Consider the following 11,373-nt stretch of genomic DNA (forward strand, 5'->3'; position numbering starts at 1 on the left):
TGCATTATAAAATGTCCATGGAAATACAATTAGCCTCAAAGGACGTAAATTGCAGGTGGGCTAGCAACGTCAACGTCTCAGTCATAACTTGTCAACATCATGTCAACCCCCCAGTACACTGCAATGCATTTACGCAAACAGACAAGCGATTTAAATAGATTACGCAGGAGATACAATTCAGAGTCTTCTGTCTTTCAAATAGAAACACTCGTTTAAACTGCACACGTTTAATGGTTTCATTAAAATATGGTCCCAAAAGTCCAATATGCTGTGTGCTGTTGGCTAAAAGGCCAGAACTGGACGAAGGCAGGGTCGGACTGGGACTAGAAATAGGCCCGGACACACAAAAAAAAGTGGCCCACCCCTCGCCTCAGAAAAGTGGCCCACCCCTCTCCCAGAAACAGAACGAGGGGGGGGCAGGGCAGCAGCCTCGTCAGACTACTCCCGTGTCCCTAAAACCACAAACCGGGGCGCAGAACTGAGGGCTTAGCCCCCCAGCAACAGACTCGGTCCTACAGGACAATAGAGCAATGCCAAAACCAAACACGAACAATAATGGTGTCTCAGTGAGTGGTGTGTGTGAGCCGTGTGTGCCCACTTTTTGGGGAGTCAAAGGGGCATGGGTTACTTCTTAGTTTTCCATTGTTATGGATAAATGTTCTTTAAATTGCACAATTTGCATCACATTTTAACAGAAAACTTCACGGCTGTCAACTCAAGCCGGTAAAGTAAGCTCGCACTACAGAACTGGCAAACCATAGATAAACTCTAGCGGTGACTGTGCATTCTTACGTATGACTGCTCATACTGCTAGTGCCTAGTTCCCCAAGGGCAAGGCATTGGCAGTGTACTTCTGAAAGTCGGCCGCACTGGCGCTGCCCCCACCTCCACCCTCTTACCCATAACCCACCCAACGGTGTGGCGTCGTTCATTAACCCTGGGTCACAATGGACGCCGGGATGAGTGAAATAGGAACATTAACACTGATGTAAAATAGTGAAGTTGGCATGGAGGAGTTTGAACCCAACCCAGGTGTTCAGATTATAGAGTTTGCAATTTAGGCAGTGGACCACCTACTGCTAAACATTAGGCAAACCAGCTATACACTTAGAAAAGGCAAAGGAGCGGGAGCCCGACGGATAACGTATGTATCATATGCGCAATTAGAATGCAATAAAGTGGATTTTAAATGCGCCTATGCCGTTCTCCACAGTAAAAAGCGAGATGTACAGAAGTTAACCAACTGTATTTGTTAAAATAGTACACTCTACATATTTAAAATGGCCAGTTATGTAAAAAGTTGACAACGCTCATGAAAAAGTCCACATATCATTTAGATAGGGATACTGTGGTGCATTTGGAGATAGGCAACAGCATATACATTACCAAATACAATATTAAAAAGGCTCAGCGAGTTCAATGCTTGCTACATAGACAAGAGGCTTGGGCACTATTAGACTGAAACAGTGCCACAAAAAGGAACACATTGCCGTTTCCAGCTCAAGCCCCCAGCCCCGCACGCACACCCTGTTCCTTAAAATTGCACAATTTGCATCACATTTTAACAGAAAACTCCGCCTTGGCACTATTCAAACAGTGCCACAAAAGGAAGTTAAGGAACCGTTTCCAGCTCAAGCCCCCAGCCCCGCACGGCACACCCTGTTCCTTAAATAGCACAATTTGCATCACATTTTAACAGAAAACTACGCCTTGGGCACTATTCAAACAGTGCCACAAAAAGAACACATTGTGGGCAGTGGGCACCTGTTCATTGGTGCGTGGCGTGCCCGAGTCCGAGACAATGCTATATGCCCCACTTCGACTCGGTCGAGCCAGTGCCCGCCAGGCACCAGCACCCGCGGCGCCGCCACCTGCAAGAAGAGAGTTAGCTAGCTGCTAAGCTCAAACTGGGCTCCAGGCCCTACACCTCCCCGCCCCGGCTGTAAAGGCCCGGGGCGGGCAGGGGTCGCAGGCGGCAGGCGGCATCATTTAGATAGGGATACTGTGGTGCATTTGGAGATAGGCAACAGCATATACATTACCAAATACAATATTAAAAAGGCTCAGCGAGTTCAATGCTTGCTACATAGACAAGAGGCTTGGGCACTATTAGACTGAAACAGTGCCACAAAAAGGAACACATTGCCGTTTCCAGCTCAAGCCCCCAGCCCCACACGCACACCCTGTTCCTTAAAATTGCACAATTTGCATCACATTTTAACAGAAAACTCCGCCTTGGCACTATTCAAACAGTGCCACAAAAGGAAGTTAAGGAACCGTTTCCAGCTCAAGCCCCCAGCCCCGCACGGCACACACACCTCACCCTGTTCCTTAAATTGCACAATTTGCATCACATTTTAACAGAAAACTCCGCCTTGGGCACTATTCAAACAGTGCCACAAAAGGAACACATTGTGTGGGCAGTCCGAGACAATGCTATATGCCCCACTTCGACTCGGTCGAGCCAGTGCCCGCCAGCACCCGCGGCGCCGCCACCTGCAAGCTAGCTGGCATCTGCTAAGCTCAAACTGGGCTCCAGGCCCTACACCTCCCCGCCCCGGCTGTAAAGGGGCGGGCAGGGGTCGCAGGCCCCAGGAGCCCCCCACCGGTCCGTGGTGCATCTTACCTGAGCACAGCCTGGCTCGGACGGTGGCTCCTCCTGCTGAACTTCGGTCTGCGCCGCGGTCTCGCTGTCTCTGACTGAGTCTCTCGTAGTCTCGTACTCGTCTCTCGTACTCGTAGTGGCTGGGATGATCTGATCATGGAGGAGAGGCCCAACGAACGCCCAATTTATTCTCTAGCTCGAGTCATGGTTGCCGCGGCCCGGCGACACAGAGTCTGGGACAGCGCCGCAGCGCCACATCCATATTCCCAGAGCCCCCGGCCCAGCCCCCCAGGCACAACAGTTGCTTTCAACTTTGCACAAAGGGCAACACCTTCCTGAAAAGGTGAAAGCAACTTGTTGGGGCCTGGGCGGGCGTGGAGGCCGGCGCCAGACTGTGTGCTGTGCCCCCTGGGGCCCAAATCCAGCCCCCGGCCCAGCCCTGGCGGCAGGAGGAGGCCGCAGCCGGCGCAGGCCTGCTAATTTCATTAGCAGAGCGACGGCGAGCCGGGGGGGGGGCGGCCCCCCAGGCCCAAGGCGACTTAGGCGAGTGAGCAGTGAGTGAGCACCATCTACGCTCGCCCATGGCTGGCACGGTGCATCTGCATGATGCATAAATTATAATGCATCGATTGGCATCATGCAAATTTGCTAATTAATGTGCTGCTTTATCAAATCATCAAAGCAAGGTAACAACAACGTGTGTGTTGTTACCTTGCTTTGATGATGCGTGACAGCCAGCCCTCCCTGACCCCTGCCCGCCCCCTGCTGCAGTCGGTGTCAGTTTCCTGCGCCTGCGAGCGAGGCAGCAGCAGCCAGCCTGGCCCAGGCCCTGCTGAGTCGATGCAAACATGTAAAAAAAAAACACGGCCCGGGCCCGGCAGCTTGGGGCCTTGGGCCACCCACGGCCACGGGCGGCCCGTGCGCGTGCCGGCCCCAGCCCAGTGAGTCCCCGTGTGGTGTGGCAGTGGCACTGTCTACTGCTGGCACACTCTCACGGCTCACGCAAGCAGCGCAGCGCCATGGCACTGTCTGCCACTGCTGTGCAGTGCTGGCAGTGCAACAGTAAATTAAAAAAAAAAAAACGGCCCAGGGGGTGGCTTCACGAAAAACCGGCCCCCAGGTTCTCAAAGTACACCGGCCAGTGGCCGATCGTGTTGCATTGATCGTTCTAACATGTCTCTAAAAAGGTTGAGCTGTTTATTCTACCCTGTGTGGGTAACTTGAAAATAATGGCCAGATGCTGGCCGCTGTAACTTAGTCGTGATGTACCTTGTATTTTCTTTCAGTTATCCAGTATGTTATTATGGACAATGTGCACATATGTTAAAAAAAAGTCAGGAACTCAGGTAAACATCTTAAACAGTTAATTGGTCAAACTTCCCAAATATGTAGCTAATATATGCATTTTTTTGTTGCTTTCAAAGCGTATCACAGGATATACTGCTTTTTCTGGAATGTATGTGTAATATACCTTTACTGGCATTTAGCCAGTTTCTAAGCATTTACTATTTTGACAGACAAGGGAACTGGGTGCAGCGTGCTGAAGATATTTTCCCAGGATGGTGAATTGTGGTCAAGCGAAGGAGCCAGCATTTGAGCCAACGTTACTAGCTAAGTGAACAGTTACCAACTACATCACCCAACCACACCTTCTCACAAGCAGAGCTTGCTGAATTATATGGACATCAAAATGATTCCAGGCACACCTCTACCACAGTGTATGACATGCAGTACTGGTTAAGAGTATTCCTATGAGCTCACAATCAGCCATATTTTGGGGGTGATTAACAGTTTACGGAATCACAGAACATTTCAGGTGTCCCAGACCAATATGTCTGACAGTGGGCGACTCGAAATTGTCAAGACCTCTCTACGGCGATGACATCATTCTAATGGACCAGACAGCGGTAGGTCTACAGCGGCAACTAAATAACTTGCTACCCTACATAAAGGAAAACCATTTGGAGCTGAACAAAGCGAAGATAAAAATCTTTTGGAAAAACAACGAAAAAGACGGAAAATTTAAAATGGAACATCGAAGGAGCTCCATTGGAAAAGGTCAAGAGCTGTAAATATTTGGGAATTACCCTCAACAACAGCCCCGTGGAAACCGCAATGCAGGAAAGTTTGTATGCGAAAACAAAAACAATGATAGCTCCGACCAAAGCTGTCGACAGGAAATATGGCAGCTTTTCGTTCATCCCAGCTCTGAACTTTTACAAGTTCAAGGTGATTCCAGGGCTAATCTATGGCGTGGAAGCAATGCCCAACATCCCAGAAGTTCTTTGGCAAGAATTGGAAGGCCTCTTCTGGCGCAAAGTTTTGGTTTTACCACAGTCGACACCTGTAGCACTAATCCGTCGGGAATTGAGCCTTACATCTTTGAGTGCGATGGTTGCACGAAACGGCTTAATGCTGCACAGAAAAGTCATCCTTCCTTCGCCTCCTCTGATTTTTTAGATCATAAAAAAGGAAATAGACGGAGGAAACACCGGGATGCTCACAAAATGGATGGCCAAGAATAAGCTCCTCCTGGACACCATAGGAAGCTCAGAAGAAGAGTCGATTAACAATCCATCAAAAGTTAAAAGAAGATTGCAAGAGCATGACTGGATCCAAACACTGGAAGGAGCAGCAAAATCTAAGCTAACCAGAACCCTTGCAATCAACACCAAGAAAGTAAACCAAATAATGCCTTATTTGACAAAATTCCCAGATAAAGGAGTACGACATGGTTATTTACGGATATGCCTAAACTTGCTAAAAACGGATGAAATCTTAGCCATAAGAGGCAAATCCATTTGTAACAAATGTCGGTTTTGCAAACTTAGGGATCAAGTGGAAACAACAAGACATCTTCTACTATCATGTGTGGGGACACAGTCAGACCGCATTACCCATCTTGGTCACTTTTTTAAGGATCTATATTTTTACGATGAGGAGGAATGGTGGGCCCGGTTAATGAATGGAGAAAAGTCTCGTTGGGTGATCGCAGTTGTCCGATTTTTCCAGACCTGCTTTCTGAGAACTCAGGAGAAACAGTGGATCTTGTACACCATGGGATCCCAGCGAGCTCTAGCTAGCCTCTATTTTTTCCCACCTATATTAGAGACAAAACGACCTGTTGATCGAGATGACTAGATTGAATATGGATGAATAAGGATTGTACCAAATTTGTATTATATATATTTATACAAACATATATATATATATATACATATATATATATATATATATATATATATATATATATTACATGGCCACGGTAGTGGCCATGTAGTTATGGTTAAGTTGCTGTTTCCATAGGATCCATAGTGATGTCATCAATGATATTTGTGATGTCATCTTTGATGTCCTGGGTGTTAGTCTTAGCAGTGCACGGTGGTGGCGCGAGTTAGGTTGTTAAGCTTACCATAACTGGCGAATTTCAGGGGTTTTTCGATTTTCCTTATAACCATAACGTCCTTTTAACAACGTCTTTTATTGAATTTCATAGGTTTTTATTAGTGCACATTAACCATAACGTCCCTTCAACAAAGTTTTTTCATTGAATTTCATAGGTTTTTATTAGTCCAACTTAACCATAACGTCCCTTTAACAAAGTTTTTTCAGTGAATATATATATATATATATATGTGTTCTTTTAGGGGGCCCTGCGAAGAAGGCACGTTTCCTTCCCTTCCAGCACCCTAAATTCCCCGACTGCTCACCCATGTTCTCAATAAAAACAAGATATTTGTCTATGAGAGTGATGTTTGGCTTTTATGCAAAACATAGTACAAAAAGGTATTGCAAGCCAATGCTGCAAACAGAAATACTGTTCTAGCATGTATAGGATTGGCATTGGAATTCTGCTGCGTTGGTTGATTTTTAAAAAAATGCCCAGTATATCCCTAACTGCGTTATACCATTTTTTTGTTTCTATTTCTAGGAAGTCTCTAGTCACAATAGAAATAGTAAAACGACAATTTCTAGTGCAGCACCCATACTAGAAAAAATATTTGTACCATTTCTATTGCGAGTTCAATGTTCCACATCCCACCCCAAGTTTGTGGTGGGGTGCGGGTGTGACAGGTGAATATAGTTAGCTGAATTCTGAATAGGAGTGGAGACAGGAATGTGTGTAAGTCCTATTGGCTTTTTTCATATGATACAGTCAGGATTCCTAAAACAAGCAGCAGCAAGTGAGAGCAAGCAGAATATTTCTTACCACATATGCGCCTTGTGCTTTAGAAAATGTTACTTGGGTTATGATTCATAACACGCTTAATACCCTGATGTTTCTAAGCGCGGACCCAGGGATCGAACCTGTGTTGCTCCGTGTCGTCTTGCTTCTAAGGCGAGCACGTTGCCCCTGAGCTATCCTCCCGAGACAACATGCTGCTCAACCGGAACAAATCATGGAGAACATGGCTGTAATTATACCCCAAACGTGCAGCTCAAACCAACTCACTTTCTAAAATGAATCAACGCTGGTTCAATTGTGTTTATACATTTAAAAAAAATAACAATTGTAGCTAGACAATTGTGGAATCTTTTATTTTTAGGTTTTGAAACATTCCATATAGTCTTTAATCATAATGGTTATTTAAACCAATGCCCTAGAAGGAACACAAATTCCTCCCCACTTTCAGAGTATTTTTTGAAACCCTTGCAGGGCTAAAGAAACACAAGGAAAGCTTTTGCGATAAGGGACTTTTTTGTATGCTGGTGGGAAATTCCAACGGTTTCTACTCGATGCGTTTGGCATGATATCAGTGTTTCATTTGTTCTAATGAACTGCTACCGGATCAATTGCAGGTGACTGTACCCAATTTAAAAGCATGTTGTATATGTACAACAAACAAGTCTGTAAAAGAAGTAGTGATTACCGCTTAAAGAAATGTATATGCATGGCCAGTTTCGACAAAAGATGTCCAAGATGACCTTAATGAAAGTGTATGACAATCATAGGCTTCAGTACTGACCTGGAATATTCCCTTTTTCTATACCTAATTGTAGACATCTCTGCAAGATCGTAGATAACCTGCAGCAACACGATGATGAATGGACAGTCGTGGGGCCGCAGGGCACGACATAACCTTAACCTGTGCCGTAGTGAATTATCTTGACTCAGTCCTGCCCATAGTTTCGATTGTCAGTGAGCACAATTGAATGACTCTTGTCGCCATACTTGTCTAACTGTATATCTTATCCCTATGTGCTTCTTTGTTATTTGTTCCCTTTTATTGTCTATGTCCATCGAAGACAAAGTGGAGGTCACGAGACAGATGTCAACTGACTTTTCTCTTTTCCTTTATGTTCGATGTTGTGCAGACGTGAAAATGGCTTCTGTAACAAAAGTCATGCTTGATCAACTGTAAAGTTGTGATTGTTAGACTGAAGTTTCAATAAAAAAAAAGAGAATGGACAGTGTAATGCTAATTGCAATTCTGGTGCTTGAGGACAGGATCGATGTCAGCATAGGCATCATCTAATGTGCTTGCCAGGCTCTGGTCTGGAAGTGGAGGACGGCACAGTCCACTACTGCACCACATGCTTCCTCACTCCACTCGCCAACTCTACCATACCCCACTTACTCACTCTGAATCATCCCACTCACCCACTCTACCTCACCAAACTCACCAACTTTAATTCACCACACTCACCCACTCTACCTTGCCCCACTCACATACTATGCACCACCCACTCTACCCCACCAATTACCCACCCTACCTCAACCCAGTCATCCACTCTGCCACGCCGTACTTTACTTCACTCTACCCCACTTTACCTCATCCATGCTACCTCGTCCAATATACCTCACTTAATTCACCTGCTCAACATCACCCCAATTACCCACTTTAACTCACACACTCTGCCTCACCCCACTCTCCTGCACCCGCTCACCCACTTTTCCCCACACCACTAACTCTCTCTACCTCACTCACACCTTCCATCTCATCCCACTCCACTTTACCCAACTCTGCCTCACCCAACTCTACCTCGCCCCACTCACCCACTGTAGCGGGCACCATCCGAGATAGTGTTTATTTATGTTATTATAACCATGTCTTGCTCATGCCCCACAGGCTCTGCCCTTTGTCCGGTGTTGACAATAAAGAAAAAACTGGTGACCCATATGAAGGTCTGGGTATTGATTGATAATGATATTTTATTTGTATCGCGCTCGTACACAAGTGTTTCAGAGCGTGACTAGGCAAGGGAGAGGAACAAGGGAGAAACAAAAACAACAATGTTAGTAGGCCCAGTGACATTGAGAATGCGCAAGTGCATGCGAGAGGGGTAAGTGCAATGGAGAGGGGGAGAGGTGGAATGTGCTGAGCAAAAATAGAAATAAGTAAATAAAACATGAATAAAATAAATAAATAGCAAAAAGCAACAAATAGTGGTAATGCAGCCAGCAAGTGGAGCTTGCTGGGAAAAAGGCAACAGACAGGGTGTGTCTCAATAAGTTCAGAAAAAGGGGGGGTTGTAGGGTTATAGATACAGACCCCAGTGCAAGAGATTGCCCAGAGGAAGTGCGGGGGGTGGCAGGGTGAGCAGGTACGTGGGCCCTAAAGACAGAGGGAGACCAGGTGCATGGTGGCGAGACAGGTGAAGATGATGTAAGGTTTTGAGTAAGTTCTCTTTACAGATGAGACAAGTTGGTGTGGAAAGATTCAATAAAATGTCATTTAGGGGAAAAGAAAACTATTCAAGCAAGCCTACCTCGAAGCATCTGCTCAAAGTACATTTCTGGGATGGAACTCCAAAAAGGGCCAAGGACCCTGATTTATTTTGAGGGCATATTAGACCTAGCCTAATTAAAGAGATTAGTTAGTAAGGGGATGTTGCTGTAGATGAGAAGTACCTTGAAATTGAGCATTGCGTATAACAATGACCCCAATTACTCCTCTGCAGCTGCCTTTTTTGGTGGAACATGGGCTCACTTGGGTTCAGACTTCTCTGGAACCTCCTTACCTAAATTCAATTGAGTTGATATGGGCACAATATAAGTAGGTTTTCAAGAGTGTGCGCAAGCCTGCCAACAGGGCAGAGCTAGTAGAGGGCATGTCAATTTTTTGCTGGCAGGTCTGCCACCTAGATCCTATGCAAGGATGATGAACCACATGGCTGCAGGGAGCAATCGGGCAGCAACCAATATGTAATGGCACTGTGATATAAGTCCCCCTCTTAGCCTTAGGTTATGCTACTCAGCATTTATACTGTGCTAATGACCCAGTAAATACATTACAATTAAGAAGTGACTACTGTACTAGAACTGTTGTCAAAACCTTTAGTGCAAGCAAGAACAGAAGTGCAGCACAGTGTGGGTATGTGTTTGGTAAAAGCAAAACAGTCTAACTCAATGAGTGCAAGGTGAAATAGCAGTCACGCGAGGAGCAGCTCATCAATAATGAACAAGGGGGCGCCGATCCTCCTGTACACTCACCCATTATGGAGGAGCCATGGCTTCAACTGTCAAAGGGAAACAAAGTTTCCATTTGACAATTTATGTTCCCCAGCACTCAAGTCCAATGCATCATGCAAGGCTGGGGACATTTTGCTTCCCCCGCTTTGCATGAACCACTGGGGATGTAGGCTGGGGAACTGCATGTCTGAATGTGCGAGGGGCTGCTCCTGTGCCACCTTGCACATTCAAACCAATTGGGGCATTGACAAGGTGGCATTCCAACTCCTGTGTACAGGTGCTCTGTACTTCCTGTTCTTGTGCATGGGAGTAAGATGGCCCTCGTCACGGGAGGCAGTGTTTCTGCAGGAACAGTATCTGGACTGGGGCTGAAGGTAGGAGAGAAATTAATGTGTGTGTATGTTATTATGTGTGTATGCATACGTGTGTGAATGAGTGAGTGTATGATGTATGGGTGGTTGGGTATGTGTGTAAATGAATGAGTGTATGGGTGCATGTGTGAATGATCGAGTGAATGTGTGCGTGCTTGTGTTGGGTTTGTGCTGACCCGGGATGCTTATTTGGGGAGGAGGGTGAAGGTTGGAGATTTGTTTTACTGGACATCTCTCATAAAGCAAGCATGATAAGTGTTATTACATGGCTAGACTGGCATTTTGTGTAGCCAGACTAGCCATTTCCTACTGTTGCATGACATTTCTTATCTGGCATCTATGATAAAGCAAGCTTGATACGCATTTCTAAATCTGCCTACTACCACTCTCTGCCCTCTGCAACTTATCCAGAACAGGACTGCGAGACTTGTCCTTGGCCTCAAGCCCAGGGATCGTATCTCTCCAGGACTGAAATCTCTGCACTGGCTCCCAGTGGCTGCAAGGATTAAGTTCAAAACCCTCTGCATTGTCCACAATGCCTTCTGGGGCCTGGGGCCTCAATACCTTCAATTCTCTTCCCAAATATCTTCCTTTTCGAGCTCTTCGCTCAGCCGCCTCCAACTCCCTCAGGGTCGGTCGCTTCTCCAAACAACGAGTTGGTGGTAGATCTCTTTCTGCGGCAAGGGATTCCCTCTGGAACAGCCTCCCTGCCTCTCTGAAACTTGAGGAGAACCATCTCCGGTTCCGGAAGCACCTCCAAAACCTTTCTCTTTGCCTCTGCTTTTTCCCCTCCTCTCCCCTGCTGACCTCCTGGCCGAAACTGAAACTGCACTGGTTACCTGGCCACCCTCTGATCTCAGTCCCAGGTCCCTCCCCCACCAGTCACACACACCTACACTGCCTTCATTGCAACCCCTGCACTTGGGGACTGTTTCTGTATCCCCACAGTCCCACTACCAGCTCTTGACATCTGATGTATGCAC

The sequence above is a fragment of the Ambystoma mexicanum genome, chromosome 6p (assembly GCF_040938575.1).
Source record: "Ambystoma mexicanum isolate Mex_15411 chromosome 6p, UKY_AmexF1_1, whole genome shotgun sequence".
NCBI classification, from domain to species: domain Eukaryota; kingdom Metazoa; phylum Chordata; class Amphibia; order Caudata; family Ambystomatidae; genus Ambystoma; species Ambystoma mexicanum.